The 24,394-nt window shown below is 42.2% G+C and overlaps 1 protein-coding gene across 2 annotated transcripts in view; it reads left to right on the plus strand.

Moving 5' to 3' along the window:
* The first annotated feature begins 4,482 nt into the window (after positions 1–4,482).
* GNB1 (G protein subunit beta 1) overlaps positions 4,483–24,394 on the plus strand; it is a 55,172-nt gene continuing 35,260 nt past the window's right edge. Inside the window, exon 1 of one of the 2 annotated variants that reach the window (XM_060694193.2) lies at positions 4,483–5,280. The gene's annotated coding sequence lies outside the window, so the exon portion shown is untranslated. Of the gene's footprint in view, positions 5,281–7,720; positions 8,045–24,394 lie in introns of those variants that run through there. The other variant, XM_034434846.3, reaches the window with a different exon arrangement.

The following is a 24,394-nucleotide window of genomic DNA, read 5'->3' on the forward strand; positions in this document are numbered from 1 at the left end:
CTGACGATAATAGGTTCCCTCCCATTGGCCGAAACGATGCTACATTGCACGCGCGGGAGTTGTGTGTTGTTTGATTGGTTAGAGCAGTCTGACAGCGACTATATAAGAGCTGTCAGACACTATGGTTTTTTTGCCGGTTATTGGAGTTGCGTTAGCCAATGGTTAATAAAGAGCTGTTGTCAATCTGCTGTGTCGCCTCATGGACGCCTTCCGTTTCCCGACAGAGCACTGGAGGCTCGAGAAAAGCCTTTGGAGCCTGGGGAGGGCAAAAACACCACTCCTCCTGGTGCAGGAGGCTGACTAGGCCATGTCCACCATGGCCATGCGCAGCCTGCACTTACCTGCATCCAAAATGGGCCGCGTGGGGACTCCTGGGTGGGCGGGGCCAGCCAGGAGTGGGATTTGAATCTTAGCTAGAGGTTCTCACGAACCCCCAGGAGCCAACCCTGTCACCAGGGCAGAACCCCTTCCTCCTATGGAATTCCTCCTGCTGATGGTTTAATACTAAATTATAATAAATAATAAATATATCCTCATTCATTGGTGGAATACCAGTCGCTCGTTGGCTTTCCAAAACAGATTTTAAGCAGGTTTGGGAAGAGGAGGCAAATGGGAAAGGAGCGTATTTTTGCATAGCAGAAAGACGGCTGCTGGGGGGGAAAAATAACACCGCACATGTGAGCTTCGGCCCGCTCATTTTGCTACGGGTGGAAGGGTGCGGCAGGAATCAGGGAAGCGGAGATGAAGTAGGTTGATTCCATCTAAGAATAATAACAATTTTTTGTTCAGGGAATCACATACAAACACACAGTTGTTCGGTGAATCTGGCTTTGTCCAAAGGTCGCAAAAGGGCGATCGCCTGACCCCCCCCGGAAAACCGCAACGGTCGTAAGTATGAATTCAGATTGCCAAGTATCTGAATTTCGATCACGTGGCCAGGAGGATTGCTGTAAAAGTCATAAATTGTGAAAAACGGTCCTAGTTGTTTTTTTTTTTTTTTAATTATTATTTCATTCCTGCCCGCCGAAAGTTTTCTGGTGTTTTCTTTCAAAAAAGGCCAACTCACAGAACTCGTGACGGCAGCCCCTGTGAGTTCTCTTCCCATTCGCACCGATTGCTCACTTCCGATTCCCCTATTTTGATTGTACGGCCCCGACTAGAAACGGCGAACTGTAAATTTCCCCCATTGCTCAAGAGAAGATGCTGTTTGCTCTGGGTCTCCTCTTCCTCCTCCCTCCCTCTTCCTCCAAAGCCAAACCTTCGAGACCCCCCTTGCTTCCTTCTAGAAGTTTCTGCGAAACTCCATGTCTAACTTTTGACGTCGTTTTTTTTTTTTTCCCAACCCCTTCTTCAAGTCCTAGATCTGGATCTCCAGATCGAAAGCGCTGAGGTTGATTTCCACTTTTTAAAATTCCATTTGTTGTTTGATTTGTGACGTTTTCTCTTTTTTTCCCCCCTTTTCCTGGTTGGGGGTACTTATCGAAAAGCAGGAGTCAAATAAAGGCGAAACCACAATGCCACCACATCTTAAACCAGGGCCACACACAACAGCGTTCGCATGTTTTCCGGATGTTTTGGGGTTTAGGGAGGGTCATTTAGGCTGTTCTCCGGTCCTAAACACATTTCAATTTCTCTCTTCCAGAAATGCCTTTTTTTTAAAAAAATAAAAAAATAGGAGACTGATTTGCATGTTCCACTGTACGAGTAGTCCTTGACTTATAAGAGTTCGTTTAGTGACCAAAGTTACAATGGTGCTGAAAGAAAAAAGGACTTAGACCCTTTTTCACACTTACGACTATTGTAGCGTTCACATGTGATCAAAATTCAGACGCCTGGCAAGCGACTCGTATTTATGACGGGGTTGCAGTGTCCCGGGGGTCATATGATCTCTTTTTTGCGACCTTCTGACGAGCAAAGTCAACGGGAAAACCAAATTCCCTTAATAACCATCTTATTAATTTAACAATTGCAGTGATTCATTTTACAATGGCGGCAAAAGGGGTAAAATTCACTATCTCGCTTAGCCCAGAAATTTTGGGCTCAGTTGCGGTGGTAAGCCGAGGACTATCTGTAAGCTGTTGTGGGTCAATGAAATATTATCACCAGAAATTTGTTTTCCTTTGCAAGTTTTTCTCAAAAGATGCTTATGGGTGCTTTAAGAAATATGGTATCTGCATCTGCAAAGAATGTTTAGTATTTTCATTTTCTGTTTTCCCAATTCCTCTTTCTTTCTTCCTCTCTATAATGAATGGGCTTTCTGTATTTTTAAGCAACGTTGCTGCTTGTTGGCCTTTACTTTTTCTATGCTTCTTTCTTTCTCTTTTCATTTTGTTCTGAATTTTTGCCCTTGGTCTTCTAAAGGGCGAGCCCTTACTTCATCAAAAAGATACAGGTAAACCTCAATTTATGACCACCAACGAGCCCCAAATTACTGCTGCTAAATGAGACAACTTATCTCATCCTCTATGCCTGCTTCTATCTTATCTATCTGCCTATCTATCTCTTATCTATCTTATCTGCCTATATATCTCTTCTCATCTATCTCTCTCATCCTCTATGCCTGCCTGTATCTTATCTATCTGCCTATCTCTATCTCTCTATCTGATCTGTCTCTATACATATCTTCTCATCTATCTCTCATCCTCTATGCCTGCCTCTATCTTATCTATCTGCCTATCTCTATCTCTCTATCTGATCTGCCTATATATATCTTCTCATCTATCTCTCTCATCCTCTACGTCTGCCTCTTATCTGTCTGCCTATCTATCTGCCTCTCTCTCTCTTTCTATTCATTCTATCCATCCATTCATCCTTCTACCTGTATCTCTCCTATATTGTATCTATTTTTATCTCTTCTGTCCATCCCTGTGTGAACGGATGCAAATTATTCATATGTTAAGATGTGTATACCCATACACAGACAGACACATATATGTGCATGCTTATGGCTTACATGTATTACTATTTTGTTAAATTTATATTTACTGACACACACACACACACACACACACACACACATTTGTCAGTAAATATAAATTTAACACAAAATAATTTGTCGTGAAAGCGACTGCCTGAGGGCCCCTGGATTGGGGCTGAAAGGTGAAAACCTATATGTATATGTATATATTTGGGTTTTAATATTTTTATTTTAAATGTTTTTATAATGTTTTTTTAAATGCATTGTAAGCCGCCCTGAGTCTCCGGAGAAAGGCGGCATATAAATTGAACTAAATAAATAAAAATAAATAAATATGTGTGTGTGTGTGTGTGTGTGTGTATAGATAGATAGAAGATAGATAGATGATAGATTAGATAGATAGATAGATGATATAGTACATAGATTAGATAGATGATAGATAGAAGATAGATGATAGATTAGATTGATGATACATAGAAGATAGATTAGATTAGATAATGATAGAAAATAGATTAGATAGAGATAGAAGATATATAGATTAGATAGAGAAGATAGATTAGATATAGATGATAGAAGATAGATGATAGATTAGATAGATGATAGATAGAAGATAGATTAGATAGATGATAGAAAAGATAGATTAGATAGATAGAAGATATAGATTGATAGATGATAGATAGAAGATATAGATTAGATAGAAGATAGATGATAGATTAGATAGATGATAGATAGAAAATAGATAGATGATATAGTACATAGATTAGATCTATCTTCTATCTATATCTAATCTGATATAGATAGAAGATAGTAGATTGATAGATGATAGAAGATATAGATTAGATAGATAGATGATAGATTAGATAGATATAGATGATAGAAGATAGATAGAAAAGATAGATTAGATAGATAGAAGATATAGATTGATAGATGATAGATAGAAGATATAGATTAGATAGATAGAAGATAGATTGATAGATGATAGATAGAAGATATAGATTAGATAGAAGATAGATGATAGATTAGATAGATAAGATGATAGAAAATAGATGATATAGTACATAGATTAGATAGATTAGATATAGATAGAAGATAGATTGATAGATGATAGAAGATATAGATTAGATAGATGATAGATAGAAGATAGATAGAAAAGATAGATTAGATAGATGGAAGATATAGATTAGATAGATTGATAGATGATAAGATAGAGGATATAGATTAGATAGAAGATAGATAGATGATATAGATAGATAAGATAGATGATAGATAGGTAGGTACAGATAGACAGATAGATAGATTATAGATATATCTCTGCCTAGGCACAGTGTACATAACGTCTATAGAAGCCCACGCGCACACTCCCTATGCACAGACTTCTCCCTAATCCAGAGGCCACATGGACCACCGGCAGCCTTCTTTCCCGCCCGCCCTTCCAGGCCCTCCGGCCGAGGCCCTGACTGGCGTTTCCCCCTCAGGGGCGTCGGAGGAAGCTGAGGAGAAAAAAAAAAAAAAAAAAAGCGGAGGCCCGAGAGGCGGGGTCGCCGTCGGGGTTTCCCGGCCGCGGCCGCAGGGGCGGGGCCCGCGCGTGCGCGCCGGCCGGGAACGCCCTCCTCCCTCCCCTCCTCACTCCCTCACTCACCCCCGCCCGCCTGTTTGCCTGCCTGCCTGCCTGCCGCGCCCAGGCGAGACGCCGTTGCCTCCTCACTCGGGTGGTGTTTTTTTTTTTTTTTTTTTTCCTTTCGGTATTCCCCTCCCTCAACCTTTCTCGCGCGCGGCTGTTCCGGCTGTTCGTCTTCTCCCCCCCCCCTCACTCACCCGCCCTTCCCTCCCTCCGGACGGACGACGACCGTGAGGAGGACTGCGCGCGCGACCGACAGACAGACCGGACGGACGTTGCTCGTCCCCCTCCTCCTCCGAACGTGCCCGCCCGAGCGTCTTTCTCCTCAGCGGGGCTCCCCTTCCTCTCGTCGTCTCTCTTTTTTTTTTTTTCCCCTCTCTTTTTCTCTGTTTCTCTATTACCCCCCCCCCGCCCGCCCGCCTGCCTGCCTGCCCGCGCGCGGTGTAGTTGCGGTGGTTGCTGCGGCCGCCGCCCTCGTTTTTTTTTTTTTTCCCCGGCGGGGGTCTCGGCCGGGGACAGCGGCCTTCTCGGCCTCCCGGCTGGTCCCCCACCCCACCCCGCCACCCTTCTTCTTCTTCGGCCGGGGAAGGCGATAAGGCGCCGCTGAGGCGGAAGGGGAGCGCCGGGAGAAGGTCGCCCGCGGCCGGGCAGCCGGGCCGGCGGGGGTCGACCAGGGGCGCCTGAGGAGAAAGAAGAGGAAGAGGAGGAGGAGGAAGAAGAAGAAGAGCCGAGGCCGCCCAGGAAGGTGAGACTGGGAAGGAGGGGGAGGTTTGACATGAGGTTCCCATCCCATAATATCCCTCCTCTTGCTCCTAGACCCCAATTTCCCCCCCTCCCCCTCTCAGTCTGCCCTAATCCATCCCATAATATCCCCCCTCTTGCTCCCAGACCCCAATTTCTCCCCTCAGTGTGCCCTCACCCATCCCATAATATCCCTCCTCTTGCTCCCAGACCCCAATTTCCCCCCCCTCTCAGTCTGCCCTCATCCATCCCATAATATCCCCCCTTGCTCCCAGACCCCAATTTTCCCCCTCAGTGTGCCCTCACCCATCCCATAATATTCCTCCTCTTGCTCCCAGACCCCAATTTCTCCCCTCAGTCTGCCCTCATCCATCCCATAATATCCCCCCTTGCTCCCAGACCCCAATTTTCCCCCTCAGTGTGCCCTCACCCATCCCATAATATTCCTCCTCTTGCTCCCAGACCCCAATTTCCCTCCCTCCCTCAAGGCAGGAGTGCTCCCTCCCCCCTCAGTCTGCCCCCACCCATCCCATAATAAGCCCTTGCTATTCATTCCTCTCCCCCCCTCTCTGGAAATCCCATAATAATCTCCCAGCCAGGCTCAAAAATGTTAGCCGCCCCCTTTTGCCCCCCAATTCTAGCCCCCCCTCCTCCTCCTTCCCTCCCTTCTTTTCTCCTCCCTCCCCCCAATTTGAACCCACAATGAACCCCTTTTCTCTTCCCTCTCCCCCCCCTTTGAATCCCAGGCACTGCATCTCTGGCAGTCCCCCTCCCCAAATCTCTCAAATGCTTCCTGGGAAAATAATAATAATAATTATTATTATTATGACAGTATACACAGCAAACGAATGACCATGCTGGATTTTGTATCCCAAATCACTAGTCGAACACTTCCCAAGCATATTATTATTATTATTATTATTATTATTATTATTATTATTATTATTATTATGTTGATACCTAGGATGCTGATAGCAACCTGTATCAACCATTAGCACCAGTCAAGGGTATTTGTGATGCATTTTTGAATGTTCAGTTGACCGAGTTTCATGTTTAATGAATAAAGATTAATAATAATAATAATGATAATTATAATAATAATAATAGTAATAATAGTCCTCCTCCTCCTCCTCCAGGGTTATTTATTTTTATTTTGCTCTGGTTCAATCCACCTCTCTTCCCCTCTAACCCCTGTCCCCCAAAGCCCCCCTCACATTGAAATGCAAGCTGGATTAATTTCAATGAATCAATTGTTTTCCCTCTTTATCTCCAAAATGCAACTCTTCCCCCTCAAAAAAAAACCTAAATCATGCTTGGCTCAGTTTAGCATCTAGGCTGATATTCGACTGTAATATATTTAATATATCAGATGCTAATCTATGGACTAAAGCCTGGAATGAAATCAGTCTATCTGTCTGTCTGTCTGTCTATCTATCTATCTATCTATCTATCTATCTATCTATCTATCTATCTATCTATCTATCTATGGACTAAAGCATGGACTAAATATATGGACTAAAGCCCCCCCCCCATCCCATGATTGCCTCCCCTAGATCTGATCAAGACCTATAACTAGGGACCCCTTTTCCTCCTCCCCATCTTTTGCCCGCCCTCCCTCCCAAAGACCCCAAACCTTCCCCCCCCAACTATCCACCCGAATTAATCATTTCATTTCTTGATTTTTAACGGGACTTCAATCCGTTCCTCTTCCATCCTGCCCTTTGATTTTTTTTTAATTATTTTTTTGGGCCTTGTCCTTCTTTCTGGAGAGGGCGTCTCCTTATGGAAATCCACCAGTTGTCCATCCCTCCCCCCCCTTTTCCCTTTTAGCCAAATCATGCTCCCCTTATTTTATTTTATTGTATTGTATTGTATTGTATTTTATTTTATTTTATTTTATTCTACCCAGGCTCCCTTCTCCTTCAGGCCCACCTCCCCTTCCCAACCCCGAGATATTGTCTTCTTTCATTTTTATTCCCTCTTCCTTTTTTTTTTTTTAAAGCCTCCCTCCCTCCCTCCTCCCTGGGTGACTAAAATGTTCTTCCTTTCTCTTCTCCTTCCTCCCCCCTCCTTTCCTGTTTTCCCTTCTTCTCTGGCCCGCCACCATGTCTTTCCCTCCCTTCTCCCTTTGGCCATTTTTCTCTCTCCCCCTCTCCGCTACTTCTGCTTTTCTTCCCCTTTTTCAAATCCTCTTTCCCCACCAAACACACACAGCCTTTCTCTAACCGGTTCCCCTCCATTTTGCTCTCTCCTCCCGAAATCTCAGAAATGTGGTCCTCTCTTTTCCCTTCTTTTGGTCTAGGGAGGGGTGAGTGGAAAAGAAGCCCAACCTTTTTATTTATTTTTTTTTCCCCTCCCCAGATTGCTGACATAGGGAAATCAAAGAAATCTACACCGCCCAGCCGCCCCCTTTTTTCATTGTCTTCATCATCACTGTCCCACCCATTTTAGCAGCATCAGGAAAAGGGGAGTTTTTCCTTGTAGGCAGAGATAGGAGGGGGGGGAAGAGGGAGGGTCTTTTCTGGCCCCTGAAAAGGCAGGAAAAGTGGGAAGGAAAAGGTGCCAAACCACAGAGAGGGGAAGAAGAAGAAGAAGGGGAAAAAGATACGCTTGAAAGAAATTTTCCAGAGTATTATGTGCATTTGGGATAATGGTGGAAGATTGCTTGCTTGAAAGGAACTGAAACCAGGGCACCGGTCTTAAGTTTTGGCTTGAAGGAAGGGCTTAAAAAGAAAAATGAAAATTTTGCTGCTTCCTCTCTTCCCATGGTAGGAAAAAAAAAATGCTTTGTGGGGCACAGAGGGGTGAGAAACAGTGAGGATGGTTTTTTGTTGTTGCTGTTGTTGTCTTGTGCAATTTTGGCTGTCTTTAAATCCTTGTTTAAAGTTGCTTCTCTGTTTTGATAGGCGTTGTGTAATTTATTTTTGCCATCAATGTTTCAGCTCTTTGTGGTTGCTAAGGGGATGTGGAAGGATCATATGTTTTTTTTTAAGCTTTTCTTTTTTTTTTAAGTAGCAGTGCAAATTAAGGAAGGTGGCTTTGGGAGGGGTAACAGGGTCTTTTTTTTTTTTTAAAAGCTCTTTAAAATGAGGGGAGGGGAGAAAAAAAGGCTGTGAGTTTTGCATGGTTTTAAAGAAAGGGTAAATCTGAAGGAAAAAACAGGGTTTCTTTAGTAAAGCGCCGAAAAAGAGAAAAATGAGAATGATCTACAGCCCCTTTTCCAGGCTGCCCATTTGTCATTTCTGACAATTAGCTAAAATTTTAATGTGTGTGATTCTTTTCACCACCATCTCTTTATGTAAAAAAGATGAGAATCCTGGGATTGCCTCTTCCGCTGCTTTAGACATGCAAATGTTTCTTTTGCCAATTTTTTTTTTTTAAAAGAAAAGCCTTCCTGGGGGGGGGGGAAAATGGGAGCCAGCAGGTGGCTGGCTGCTTTTCGGGATCCAGAGGTGGGAAGGAAACCTAGAAACACCCCCCCCTCAATCGAACCCCCAATTCCTTCTTTTCTTCCTGGGTCTTTTGAGTGTGCAACCCGAAAGCAGGCTGTGACACTTTTTGTGATGCTTTCCTGACCAGCCACCACCGTTGCTGCCTTTCACACACACACACACACACACACATGAAAATGCAGACAAAACCGATCTCATCTTAGCCTGCCTTCTCCCTTTCTGTGATTTATTTTTATTTTTTGAGAGGAAGAATCAAACAATGTTTTGGTCACTGCACATCAGGAAGGAGTGTTGCTTTCACATGCCCTCACCCAGTTTTTTTTTTTTTTGTTTTTCTTTCTTTCTTTTCTTTCTCCCCCATTTTTTTTCTTTTTTTCTTTTCTGGAAATGAATGGATGTTTTGTGTGCTTGGAACCGGGGAACTGCAACAAGATGGCGTTTGCAGGAAACATCTCTCTTCTGCGTTTTGCAACTCCCCGGCATCTCGCTGCTTTTCGCCGAGCTTCAATCTGGCAGCTGGAAAGAGCTTTCTTTAACTTCGATTTCCCTCCCCCATCATTGACAGATAGTGCTTTGATGGGGAATTGACAAATGCTCTGCTCTGGTTTGGTTTGGTTTGGTTTAAAAAAAAAAAAAACTTTCATTTTTTCCCTCCTACTTTTCTGTTAGCCATGGGGTGGGTGGAGTAGTTGATTAAAATTGTTACAGACTGGATAAGAGATCAAAGGATGAAGGAAGGTAGGAAGATTAGACCTAAGTATCCCTTTTACAAAAAAAAGGTTCTCATTATTTATTTGGTAAAGGTTACTTTGGTTTTGTGTAAACCAAAGGGTAGAATTTGCACATCTGTAAAACACTGAATTTTTGCCCTTTGCCAGTACGTGTCAGTTTCTGTAAACAGCAGTTTACCTGAAATTATTTCATAAAATAAATATTCTGTAGGTAAAAATCTTGTTTTGGTCACTTTTTCCCCAAATGATACCTGATCTGTTGCTTTATTGGGAAAACATTGAACTCGGTGGGTCTTATCTGTTTAAAATAAAGCCCAAATTGAACAGAGTTTAAACAAAAAATTATTCCAAAAATATTCTGCATTTTTCCTTACAGTTTAACTGAAGATTGGGTTTATAATGCTGTCCTGAATACTTTGGAAGTATGACAGTTGGCATGAAAATGATAGTCTTAATTTAAAAATCGAACTATTACAATTGTATGGGTTGTATTCCCAGCCTATATCTGAAGACTCATTAATACAAAATAAATGTTTACTTAGTAAACCTAAATCCTGAACTTTTAATAGTGCTGTAGCCAAAATACTGAACAATCAGCAAAGGCAAAACTCATCTAATTGAAACAATATAAACAAAAGCAATGGACTATTTTTTTTTTTAAAAAAAAGAAGGCTTTAAATAATCAAGCATTTCTGGAATAATTTAGATATGGTTGAATATTTTATTGTACTTTGATTTCCTGTTTAAATAGGAAACAGCTTAGACATGTGTTAACACAGCTTTTAATGACATAAACCATTTTCAAATTCAGTTAACCAAATATTTTACCGTAGGTTGTAAAACGTTATGGACCAGTAGGAGAGAAAAAATGATCAAAAACTTCTTTTATTAGATTTGAGTTTGGAATCAGGTTTACTTTTCAGGGCCTGTTTCTTTTCCTCTCCAGTATTTTGTGATTAAGGTGCACTTTGCATTGTCATTAAATGCAATGTCTTGCATACATATCTTCGTATTTTCTATCCTGTTTTTTGCCATGTAGGCCCAGGCACAACCTAATATGAAGCTTTGTAGGTCCCCCAGATGTTATGCATTGTAGACTTTCCTCCTATTGATTTTTGTAGCTGTTTGGTCAGCTTGCAGCAAGCAGTGTCCCAACATACAATTGTGTACAATTGTCTGTGTTAAAAACCTTAAAATCTAATCGAATGATGCTTTGCATCAGAATGTTGTCCCTGTAACCTAATGGGTCCGAATTGTGCTAGATAAAAAGGGGAAAGCAAGAGAGTCGGTTGGGTACATTTTTGAGGGATGGGACTAAATCAACATTAAATAGGCTGTGCGGTTTATTCTGCAGGCCAGTCCTTCCCTTTAAGGGGTGACAGCTGACAGTTAGCAATCAGCTTTGTGAAACACCAGGAAGTTAGTTCCTCATTGCATGAATAGCAAACGTCCCCGGAAAATATGATTATTTTTTTTCAAGCTCCGTAGAGCCAGAGGAAGAGATTGTGACTACTTTTTCAGACGGATCTAGAACTTGGGTTTGTAAAAATAGCCTGTTCTTGAGAAGCCTGATTCGTCTCGATTACTATATAATGCAATTGGCTTCATTAGTGCAATTGGTTTCCTTAATAATGCCCCTCCTCCCCAATTTCTCTCTCTCTGTGTCCCTCCTTGTGAGAACTTTTTTTTGGCCAAATAGTCAGGCTTCTCCAAAGCCCTGTAGATTTCCTTGCCTGTCTGTTTCAATTGGCTCAGATTTCAGTCCCTGAATAGGATTAAATTCTTACTGTCCATGGATTTTGGCTTTGCTTTAATGGATTGGTAATTGATATTCTCAATTTTAATATCCAGATGTAGCTGTGTGGCGTTCTGGGTACTGCTAATGCTGGCCTGAGAGAGAGAGAGGGGTGGTGGTGAGAAAAGACGATAGATAATCTGGGATAGCAGTTCCGATTTTTGCAGGAGAAAAGTGGGGGGGGGGTGTCACAGAATCCTCCATATTATTCACTCCACCAGGAAGTAAAAGGGATAATGAGAATTAAAGAGGCATGTGCTTCAGAGTCATTATCTTGAGAACATTTTGAAACAACTTCAGAGTGGCTGGCTTTTAATATTTTGAGCGTTGAGTTGTTTTTATGTGGGTACTACTGAAGTGGTTATTACAAGTGGATTCTAAATAGAAGGGCAGTAGGCAACAGGAAGGGAAGGAAGGAAAAAGAGGGAATGAAGGAGAAAGGGGAAGGGAAGGAGAAAGGAAGGTGGGAAAGCGGGGAAAGGAGAAGAAAGGAAGGAAGGAGAAAGAGGGAGAAAGGAAGGGATGGAAAGGGAGGGAGGAGAAAGGAAAGGGGAAAGGGAGGGAGAAAGGAAGGAAGGAAAGAAGGGAAAGGGAAGGAGAAAGCAAGAAAGGAGAAAGGAAGGAAAGGGAGGGAGAAAGGAAGGAAAGGGGAAAGGGAAAGAGGAAGGAAGGAAGAAAAGAAAGGGAGGGAGAGAGGTAGGAAGGAAGGAGATACGAATAAAGGAAGGGAGTAAGGAAAAGAGAGGGGGAGAAAAATGATAGAGGCAGACAGGAAGGAAAATAAATGTGTGGTAATTCAGGAGAGGCTTTGTTGAAAGACAAAATCCCCAAATGAATTTCTTGGATGATAAAAAGATCAAAATCCCGACTGGCACAAAGTCAAAGCCTACAATTATCAATAAGAAAAGTCTCCTATTAGAAGAGAATAATGCGACTAGAGATTTAAGAGAAGGGGGAAAAAAACTGCCGTTGGATTTTATTTCCCTAAACTTGAAGGCCTGTTCAGGATCATAGCATTGTATAAGCTTTAAGCCCAACTCTGTCATGGTGGCCCAAATGATGATGATGATTGTCTAGGCAGGTGTTTCTCTCAACCCCCCGCCCCCCCGCCACTTGAAGACCTGTGGGACTTCAACTCCCAGAATTCCCCGGGGGCTAGGGAGGAATTCTGGGAATCGAAGTCCCCGCACGGCTTCAAGGGGCGCTCAAAAGATTGAGAAACAACAAAAGGAGCTTCTTCTCGAATAGCTGCAGCTGCGAAATTGGGACCGAGGTAATAAAATGAAGATGACAACAATTTGCCATTTTGTCTTGAGTGTAGGCTGAGCTCATGATGATTTCCTGGCTTCTTGGAATCACTGCTCTTTTGAAAGGAAGCAAAGATAATTTCTCTGCGGCTGCGGAGAAAGAAGAGAGGAGTGGATTGAGAGTCTCTTTTGGCCTTTTTTTTTTTTAAAGCAACCGTGCATTTGGCTGGCAGCAACCCCATTCCAACCCACACACACACATATACACACACACACACACACACACACACACACACACACTTCACTTCTCTAGTAAAACCCCCATCTCATTTTCCTTTGTTGGGCCAGCTGGCAATTTTTTTTTTTTTTGAAGACGTAAACTAGGGAAATAACTAACTTGGGAGCCTTCCCTGCGATGAAATTCGAGGCCTGCCAGGCTGGGGAATTCTGGGAGTTGAAGTCCACACATCTTCAAGCTTGCCATGGTTGAGAAACGCTGGGAAAAATAATTCCAATTTCTAGGGCAGAATTTATAGAATTCCTGTTAGTTGTTTGGTCATCTGAGCCTCATAGATGGAGGTCTTGTACAGGTGGTCCTCGACTTACAACAGATTTCACTTAGTGACCATTCAAAGTTGACACTGGGGGAAAAAATGACTTACAGATATTTTTTTCACACGACCATTGCAGCATCCCCATATGGTCATGGGATCAGAATTCAGACGCTTGGCAACTGACTCATATTTATTTATGATGGTTGCACTGTCCCCTCGGTCATGCAATCACCTTTTGTGACTTCCTTATAAGCAAAGTCAGCGGGGAAAGCAGATTCACTTAACAACCGTGGCAAAAAAGCCTTAAAATGGGGCAAATTCGCTTAATGTTTCGCTTAGCAACGGAATTGTTGGGCTCAATTATGGTCGTGAGTTGAGGACTACCTGTGCTTGCTTGGCCAACCAGTTGAAGACAATGTCCCATTGACAGCAGGGGGGTGGGAATAGATAATTAAAAAAAAAAATCTCAGTAAAACAGTCATTTTTAAAAGGAAAAAAAATGGATGCAGAAGTTGTCAGTAGAAACAAGAAGATGGGGTCAAAAATTTGAAGATGGTTGCTGCGAAGCTCCACCCACTTTTTATATGCCTTACCCATAAAAATAAGCAGAATTTAGATGGCATTGCCTTGACCCAAATCTTGAATTTTTGCAACCTGCCTTCCAGGTTGCAAAAATCGATTTGCTGCTAATTTTGCAGCTCGTGGCATCTTACTTCCATAAGATGTTCTTACAGGCAGTTGCAAAAGACAATATTGACAAAAAAAACGCATCTTAATGAGGAGATGCATATCAAGGTAAGACTTGTAAGCTAATTCCATTATCAACTGATCTGAAGCGAGTTAGAATAACAATTCTGCTGCTGCTGCTGCTGGCTTGGAGGCACATGAGATGAAGAGATGAGTTCACATTTTCCCTACCTTCGGCTGTGCAATTTTGGGTTTTCCAATTTGTCCCCACCCCCACGTGAGGTTCAGAGAGGTTAGGTGGGAAATTCAGTTTTCATTCCCCTTAGCAATCTAGGAGGAAGTAATATCTTTTTGTCAAATCAGAAGAAGTTCTGCAACTTTTGATACAAGTTTTTTTAAAAAATTTATAAACTTTATTAAAACCCATATAAAAAACATTTACAAAACATACAACGTATAAGTAAATTTTCTTAAAGCAATATTTCGTAGTGGTTCTTCAATTAATACAGTTGTGATTTTCCCCTTATGTTTAACCTAGTAGTTTTTCCCATTATACCTATGGTATAACGTCGCTAATAAAGATATATAGGTGCAAGAAAAATAGAATAAAGATGTAAATAGATACATTAATAATTTCCTATGGGCAAGTAAACATGAACAGGGGTTTCAAAACAAAAGTATAATTCAACTATAAAGATTGTTAAGAAATCCTAAGGGGAGGGGGAAAAAAAGAGGGGGAGAAAAGGAAATGGGAAGTTTTTTTTTTTAAAAAAGATCCTGTGTCTTAACCTTGAACAAGGATTATAGAACTATCTGAGTGGGTGGGGAAGCATTTTCTTTGAAACTTGTCAAAAGTGGCTGGTGTATCTTAATTTTGATCACAGAGGGGAAGTAAAAGTATGTCAGCCTTTTGATAAAAAGTGAGTTGGGCTACCAAGTTAAACTATGCAAGGCAAGGTATATATGCTTTTAACCGGTTTGAAGTCAGCATTCTTTGCCCAAAAGGATGTTTTGGTGCCAGAGGAATAGAGATTTCGGTTTTTCCCATGATACTTGCCCCATCTTTTGCAAATTCCAATTGATAATTTGGAGAAAAGAAAGATTGTCTAGAATTTGGACATCCAGAGGGGCAAATATGAATGTTCGGATAAATATCAGATTTTCCCCCTTCCTGAAATAAGAATTTTTGTTGTAGTTATTGTATGCAGAGGGGCAAAAATGAATATATGGATAAATATCAGATTTTCCCCCCTCCTGAAATAAGAATTTTTTGTTGTAGTTGTTGTTATTATTATTATTAATACAAGTAAGCTCCTTCGAATATTCAAATTAGCAAAAGCACCATTCCTGGGTTTAATTTCCTTTTTTTCATTTTTGCCCATCACTTAGCATGCTAAAATTATGCAAACTGCCTTCAGTATGTGTGTGTTCACTTCTTTATATGCACTCATCACTTAATATAGCATGGGTCACCCAATAGATTGTGTTATGGGAAACATCTTTATGTAGACACCAGCTATTGGTCGCTAGCTCTGCATTGGTTGTTCTGATTGGTTACTGTTCTCTTGGGATTTTTTTTAAAAAGGATGTTTTCTCGTTGCTGCTTGGAAATGTCAAGATATGATCTGGGGTATTTCTGTTGGCAGAGAAAGTGCTCTCTAGATAACAAACATTATAATCTATCCTTCAGGTTTGAGTGTTTATTATTATTAAGAAGGCCCAGCCTTCTTAAATAAGTGACTCTTGTGATACATGAAAAAAAAAATGAAAATTATAACTATGAATCCAGGAAGATGATTAATGGTTGATAAACTCATCAGAAACGAGTTATTGATGGAATGTATTGGGACTTGTGATGTTCTAAAGTCTTTATCAGTTTGATAGCATGTTGTATGAGAATATGTGTGTGTGTGTGTGTGTGTGTGTGAGAAATGGTGGATAACATCTGCCACAGGTTTGCCTATAGCACAGCTGCCCTGCCATCTGTAAATATAGAATAATTAAAAGAATAGAGGTGATTTGGGCCCCTTCTTGCAGAGTAATTGGAATATAAGGTGATGTACAGAAGCTGGAGAACATTATAATTGTAATTGACGACTGATATCAGGAGGTGTTGGGGCAAAGATCAATCTTGTGTTTAATTTTTATAGGCAAAATATCTCTTATTCTATGTGTTAAGTGCAGGTTATTAAGTTCTGACTTTATTATTATGACAGCTTATCAGTTCTAGTTTTAATTATTTGTGAAATCTGCACTCTGTCTTTTGAGAAACAGGTCTTTACGGTTTATAATTTTATGGAGGGAATGGGTTTCCCCCTCCCCCTCAGATTCTTAAAACTTTAGATAGAGGTGTTTGAAATTCAAAAGTCCCACAGCATCCTGAATCCCAGTTGTGATTGTTAGCATTTTAGGCATTTTACTGGATAATAGGGTGGTAGTGGAGGGAAACGAAATGAATCTAGTTTAAATGAATAGAAACAATCCAAATGGCTAATTCGTCCACCAGATGGGACTCTCTAAGTAATAAATGCTTGTTCAAATATTTAAAAATTCTTCACACCCATGTATAATGGACTAACAATGGATGTCCTCCCAGCCTCATAGAATTTTTTGGGGAGGTGAAATTGTAAGTGCATGCATCACATTTTCCCTGTCCTCTTTTCATAAGCAAAGCTGTAACATTCATAGGAACGTATGAACCAATGCAAAAGGAATTTGTTTCCCAGAGTAAAATTAACAAGTTGAAATAAATTCTATTTAAAAGGTAAAAGCGCTTGACGTGAACCGATAGGAATCCCTTTCGAGGACGCCTCTTAACAATTACTTGAATCAACAGGCAATATCTGTGAAATTTAAAATAACTCCTCCTGCCATTGCTACGCAGTTCCGTTGACATTACTAATCAGACTGTTCCTTTCTTAAAAAAAAAAAAAAATCGGGATCTGTAAAATAAGTGCCATCAAATCTTCCAGCCTTGTTTTATGATGGTGGAAAATAGGAAGCATCTTTTAACACCTGTTCGGCTTTCTTTAAGCAATTGTATACTCTCCAAAGCATGAGAATAATAATTCTTGGGAATTTCAATCTAGTGCCTGCCGTGTGTGTAGCTCTTTTTTTTGGCTCATTGTTGATTCCATTTTCATAGCATCGGTTGCTGATAAACTACCTTTCTGTGTGGAAAATAATTTTACTGTTTTAGAACCTGATGCAATGCAAGGTAACCGTCTTTCTCCTCCCTTCAATTAAAAGACATTCACTGCTAATCATCTCTCTTGGATCTTTAGACATTATTTGATTTTAGGATGTGAGAAGTGGATAGTTTCCCACTTATATCAAACAGTGGCTCCTTTCTGATGTGGACTACAACTCCCAGAATTCCATGGCTGGCTCAGGAATTCTGGGAGTTTAAATCCACCAATCACAAAAGGGCCATCGTTTCCTCTCTCTCTCCCCCCTCCCCTTGACTTAAGTTTAGCCTACCCTCAAAGCCAAGTTGGTTCTGCTTTCACATGCTCACATGTGCACACTTGACACAGAAGCCTTCTGCATGACAGGAAGCTGAGAGTTGGGAACACCTGCTCTAAACAGGAAGTGGCTTGCAGGGTTTGCCAGATAGGCCATGCCGAGCTTTTCTTCCTTTCCCTATTCTCGGTTGGGTTGAACAGGCCCTCCTCTCTCTCCTAACCCGGACCATTGACTCTGGCCAAGGATGCAGCATGTAAGACGAGGAGACCTTCAGTAGCAGCGTAGGACAACAGGTTGTTAGTTGTCTTGGATAATGCGAATGGGTTTCACGCTAGATAGAGTGGGGTCCTGAGCTCATTGCATAATGTGGCTTCCGTGTTTTATTCTGTGGGGCTCTTGGTGTTCTCTGAGCTTGGTAGTTTTCTTGCAGATGTTTCGTGACCCTAGCTGCTACTAACACTGATGATGTTACCTAGTTGGGTAATGAAACGCCTGCAGGAAAACTACCAAGCTCAGAGACAGCACGAAGGGCTCCATCCCGAGCTGCAGATATTCTATGCTTTGTCCTGTTTATATGACCCCGATGCTTTGGGATGAGTCTGGAGAGGTAAAACTGAGTAGGAATCATTGAAAGATGAGAGGATTTTTCATGTTCACGTTTTCACATTCTCATCTAACCCTGGTTCAAACCTCGATAGGCCAACCTGAAATAAGAGCATGGGTTGAGCCCATGAGGAGGGCTTTTCATATGTTTCTCCTCCCCTCACGAATGTTACCCAACTGCCTTCATCGTTTGCACACAGTGTATTAATAAAAGGCTAAAGCTCAGCTTTTCAACTCCGCATTGTGTCAGCCTCTCCCTTCCCGCGCCTTGCCCCTTCCTTCCAAAATACTTCCACCAGTTGCATAAACACAGGATGTTTCATTTCTTACAAGAACAGGGCCATTCCCATAAATGGCGAGCCTCCTGGCACTGCAGCCTGGTTCACCTCTCGCAGAGGCTCCAGAAAAATTCCCTCTAACAAATTAGGGTGGAGGAGTGTTTTGCGCCTGCGTTCCTCTTAATCGCTGGGGGGGTGGGAGGAGAAAAGGGTTTTCCTGTTGCAATCGGAGAAAGATATCTCAAGATTGAACTGAAGAGGTGAAGTATTGTCTTCCAGGTTCAGAACAGGGCCAGGTTACCTTCTCTGGTTTTCTTTCCACCTTTGACCTTGGTTTGTTTCTCTCTCGGTAACCCTCCGAGGAAGAGATTGTTTAAAACGTAGGCCTTCGAAGGAGATCCGAAATTCTCATCCAAAAATTCTCGGTGAGCCCCATAAGAGCCACTGCATCGTTTAAGGCAGGGGTCACCAACCTTTCGGAGCTCAGGGACCACTAAATTCATAATTTTAAATCCCACGGACCACTAATACGATCTGCCTAATGACCGGCTGGGTGGGCGTGGCTAGGTGGTCGTGGGACTGAGTAGGCATGGCCAACTCAATGTCGCTCACGTCCAGGGGCACCTCGCCAGCCTCTACTCACCCCTCCCCAGCCACTCCTCGCCTGCCCGCCTGGACTCTTTAGGGCCCCAACAGGAAGCAGTTGTTGGAGCTAAGCAGCACCAGGAGAAAGAGTTGGCAAAACAGCTCAGTTCAAATTGGATCTGACCGAGAAGGATACTCAGCAGAAGCCCCTCACTGAGGACTAGGAGTATAGGCTTTCCAAGCAGAGGGAAGACCTGTGGGAGTGCAAGGCCAGGTACCGGCACCTGGAGGCTCAGATGAGCTGAGATGGTCAGCCGGTTCCAGGCCATGAGGCAGTCCCACTGGAACGAGGCCCTCCAGCTCTTCGCCACCAGCCGTGCTTCCCTCCTGCCTTTGTCCAAAGCCCCACACCAGGAGGCTGAAGCAGACCCCCAAGTCGGAATTTCTGCCCTCCTCCAACCCACACAAAAAGACCCCGAAGGGGGAGACTCTCTGCAGCAACACAAACGTTCATTGCACGTATCTGTCCCAGGGGCCGTAGTTTGAGGACCTCTGATTTAGTGCAATATAAAAAATGCAAATATTTTTTCTGTGGACCACCAAAATTTTCTCACCGACCACCAGTGGTCCATGGACTACCAGTTGGTGAGCACTGGTTTACGGTACACTGAAACTATGGAACACAGAATCATAGGGGTCTTCTAGTTCAGCCCCCCTACTCAAGGCCGGAGACCTTATATCATCCTGGTCAAACGATTGCCCAATCTTTTCTTGAACACCTTCAATGATGGACCACCCACAACTCCAGCTGTTCCATTGATGAATTGTTTTGACTGTCAGAAAACTTCTTCCTTCCTTCTAGGTTGCATCTTCCTTTAGAGATCCATAGAGTAGTCCAAATAATTTTCATGACTTCTCACTTTAGCGTTTTATGACACAAAAACATCTTCTCACCATCATGGTCTCTTGTTTTCCTGGTAGCATTTCACCCTAGGTGGATAACGCATGGGAGGGGAAGTTACTGGTACTCCGACTTCTTCTCTCCATAAGCCCATTTTCATTTCAAAATGGCGGACATCTTCGATGGCATCATTGGGATTACTAAAATGTTATTCTATTTCCAAATGTTATTTAGAAATAGAATAGAATAACAAGAGTTGGAAGGGACCTTGGAGGTCTTCTAGTCCAACCCCCTGCTTAGGCAGGAAACCCTACACCACTTCAGACAAATGGGTATCCAACATCTTCTTAAAAGCTTCCAGTGTTGGAGCATTCACAACTTCTGGAGGCAAGTTGTTCCACGGATTAGTTGTTCTAACTGTCAGGAAATTCCTCCTTAGTTCTAAGTTGCTTCTCTCCTTGATTAGTTTCCACCCATTGCTTCTTGTCCTGCTTTGGAGAATAAGTTGACTCCCTCTTCTTTGGGGCAGCCCCTGAGATATTGGAAGACTGCTATCGTGTCTCCCCTAGTCCATCTTTTCATTAAACTAGACATCCCCAGTTCCTGCAACCGTTCTTCATATGTTTTAGCCTCCAGTCCACTAATCTTTGTGGCTCTTCTTTTTGCCTTATGTCAATGGGAAGTAGAGTTTTCAGCGACAGTCATATGTGAGCCATGCTTACAAAACCGCTTGGCACAATGGAGTGGAGTAGATCTGATTGTGTTTATCCTCAAAGCGAGTGGCCACAAATGTGTGTTACTGAAAGGCTAAATGGCCTTTCATATCACACCTGATTGATATTTAAGGGACCAAGATCATGAAATGTGGAGACAGACAGTCTGACATTAAGGAAATGGTTTGGAGAGGCTTGAAGAGGGAATGGGATGAGGCTAAGCCTTGGAGTTATTGTGTGTCACCCCCCAAACATTAGTAAAAAGATGGCCGACATCCACAGTTACAGCTTTGCTCTAAAACTGATGCAGGTTGAATAAAAAAGGAATTATTCCACCCTTGCTGTACGACCAACCAGCTGTTGGGCCACATCTGGGAGCCAAGGGGTTGATGTAAGCAATTTATCTCACATTGCTTCCACTTTTTTGAGTCTGTCTGTGCGGTTGTTTTTTTTTAAAAAATAATAATTAATGAAGTATATTGCTTTTGGCATTTGCTTTCCCGGCCTCGTGATGTTGTTAGCTGATATAATGATTCTTTCAAGACACATCTCTGCAGGGAACGCCTTCCAAAACCCAAACGTATTTAGAGGTGGTACATAATGAACCATTTTTAGCAGTTGCATGCACAGAAACCCGGCAGCCTTTTTTCACTGTACAAATTAAATGGTAAGGGCACGTCTACAATTTTAGCGTTTTGATCCCACTTCCTATTTCTCAGCTGGATTCCTGTTTTTTTGTACATTTTAGGTCCCTTGGCGCAGAAGCGTCTGTGCCCGCATGTATGTTTTAAAAGGTGATACAAGAGGCAGTTGTCTGTGAGTTTAGTTGCTCTGTTATATTATATTCTCTCTAGATGTCTCCAATCTGGAATTTGGTCTCTAATTCTCATTTATGTTAGAACAGGGGTCAGCAACCTGCGGCTCTGGAGCCGCCTGTGGCTCTTTCACCCCTCTGCTGCGGCTCCCTGTCACTCAAAATAGGCGTCACAACCGTCAATGTGCGACACCCGCCGGCACGCGATTTATTGAGCTTTTCAACCCCCGGTAGGCCAACCATGGATGAATCCAAGGAAAGAAAAGTTTCAGAAGAAAACAGGTTTAATTCAACTACATAGGCTAGTTATGTGGCCGCTCAAGAAATAGTCAGGTTTTGTGGCTCCCGGTGTTTTCTTTTCTGTGGGAAACAGGTCCAAATGGCTCTTTGAGTGTTTAAGGTTGCAGACCCCTGGCTTAGAATGACATAGAATCTTAGGACTGGAAGGAGCTCTGAAGGTCTTCTAGTTCAACCCCCTTATACCATCCCGGACAAATGGTTTCCCCTACTTTTCTTGAAAACTTCCTGAGATGGAGCCACACACATTATGGGCTATTATGAGGACCCGTGAAGGCCAAGGAATTGGGAAGTAGTATTTGGGGAAAGCGGATGTGAGATGCCTCTTTGGTGGCAACGCCAGAATACCAGCGTTGGGACTCGGAGGTCTTCTTTTTATACAAAGTCAGCTTATTACCCCCACAATCCGGGTCCTCATTTTACCTACCTGGGAAGGATGGAAGGCTGAGTCAACCTTGAGCCTGGTGAGATTTGAACTTGCAGTAATTGCAGGCAGCTGGTGCTACTTAACAGCACTTTAGTCCGCTGCGCCACCAAGGCTCCTTGTTGGTTCTCTCCTTGGTTAATTTCCATCCTTTGCTTCTTCTCCTGCCTTCTGGTCCTTTGGTTGCCCCCCACCCCCTTCTTCTTTGTGGCAGCCCCTCAAATATTGGAAGACTGCTATCATGTCCTCCTCCCCTCCCCGGCCTTCTTTTCATTCAACTAGGCCAGGGGTGGGCAATTGTGGCTCTTTTACAACCTGTGGACTTCAACTCCCAGAATTCCTGAGACAGTTGAAGTCCACAGGTTGTAAAAGAGCCACAATTGCCCACTCCTGGATTTAGGCATAGGAGAACCTTACACCAAAACGATGCAAACTCGTTTTCCTTTCTGAAAAGTACGGCGATGTGCTTTTGATTGGAGAAATGATAAACCTGTGTGGCAGAACGTGGAGAAAATCCAAGCCACGCGACGTTTCTCTCTCTCTCTCTCTCTCTCTCTCTCTCTCTCTCTCTCTCTCTCTCTCTCCCCCCCCCCCCCCCCCGTGACACAGAAAAGTCTTGGGCGAATGCGGTGTGGTCTGAAACTGTACAAGCTTCAGGGTGTGGCTTCCTTTTTTTGTTCTGATTACTAATGAAAACTGGAAAGGAATGGTGAGGCTTTTTTTTTTCTGCGTTAATTTCATGCCGGCTTCCTTCCTCTGGTGGTGTTTTTTTTTTTTTTTTGTACTTTAAAAAAAACAAAACTTTGCAACCCGGTAACCAAGAAAAAAAAAAGTGTTTATTTTTACAACAATAAGTGGGTTAGTGAAGGTTTATGTCATTTCAAATGCTTAGTCATTGCCTTACTGTTGGAAATAATGCCATTTTCTCTGTTCTGTTCCCTTCCCCATTTGCCACGCATCAGACACATTATTTCTTCTTTTATCCATTCTAGTTTTGTCATGCTGTTAATCAGTCCAACCACCGAATAAAACAATGTCTTTCCTAAAGAAGCTGACACAGAAGTAGTTAAAAAGCTGCAGACTACAGTTTATGGATATGCCATTTTGTGTGTACATTCTGTGCGTGCAGAATGGCATAATATACAATTCAAGCAGCAATCGCGTTCCTTGTTTGCTTTAAAATAATCTAAAAGCTGAAGAACTATATAACTGCTAATAACATTAGCTGGAAAGTCCCTAATACAGCACTTATCCTAATGGTAGATCTTACATATTTAAGATAAGCCATTTCCAACCCTAACACTAATTTACTCCACGGGGGCTGCAAAACGAATATAAGGAGCCTTGGAAAGGGTGAAATTACAACGTAAATGCTAATTCTGTGCCTGTGTATACACAGACTTTTTGTGTCCCTTTTCTAGGCTAGGAGTCAGTATAGTCGACTTAGCCCAAAGCCAAAATATGGATAGCATGATGGGTTAAAATTCAACTTTAGTATCATTGCAACCAGGTTCAATTCAGATTGGCCATTTTTTCATTTTAGGACTGCATTTTATTCCAGTTTCATTTTAAATCGTATTTTATTCCAATTTCATTTTAAATTGGCTTTTATCAAATTTTAGTAATAAATTGTTTCTGGAACTCTGCACTTTGATATGGCCCAAGGGCTAATCAATAAATATACAGAATTCAGATTTGCCCTTGATTGAAGAAATCCTTCTTTCTTCCTGAGCTTTCCTGATTTCTTAAACCTTCATATTTTTTTTTAACTATTTGACTTAATTTGCATCCTATGACGACAAGTTTTTGAGGAGGGCTTGATAAAACCAGAATTTTATTTTATTAATGGGAAGAAGTAGCAAATTCTAGCTGTGCGGGTTTCCAACAGAAAAACACCTGGATTTATACCAGACCCATAAACCACTTTAAGCTTCTGACTGGATGAACAGGTAGGTATGAAATGCGCCTCTCTGAAAAAGAAAAATAAATACATGTGGGGTTATTCACCTGTCTGGGAAGAACTAACGGCTGGTACGGTGTCTTGTTTTTCACTGCTATTTTTCTCCCTGCCCAATGGTAAACAAGGAGTGAGGCATTTGGAGTTAATTGGGGATTTTAACTCACTGGAGGGTTGATCGATGTTGACAAAGAAAAGCTCTGGGGATTAAGGTAATGAACAGTAAGTTCTGCACTTAAGAATGAATAAATATATAAGTTAATTTTGCATATATATATATATATTATATATATATATATATATATATATATACACACATATATACATACACACACACACACACGTATGTGTGCAAAACCAACATTAAAATCCATGAGGAATTTGGTTTAAAGGACTGCCACTTTGGAAAAACTTTTGGAAATCTTAACTAACAGCTGGTCTGTAAAGGACAGGATCTGCTGGAAACTTCCCCAAGGGAAGGATGGGTATACACCTGGGCGCGTCATAGTTTAGGAGCACGCTAGGCCAACTAGCTGTATTCAGGAGAAAGCGTTGCTTTAAATAGGCAGAGCTCCCCACCACTTGGCGTAAGTCCAAACGTTATCCAAAAGGAAT

The sequence above is a fragment of the Pantherophis guttatus genome, chromosome 15, assembly GCF_059756535.1.
Source record: "Pantherophis guttatus breed Tessera chromosome 15, ASM5975653v1, whole genome shotgun sequence".
Lineage (NCBI taxonomy): Eukaryota > Metazoa > Chordata > Lepidosauria > Squamata > Colubridae > Pantherophis > Pantherophis guttatus.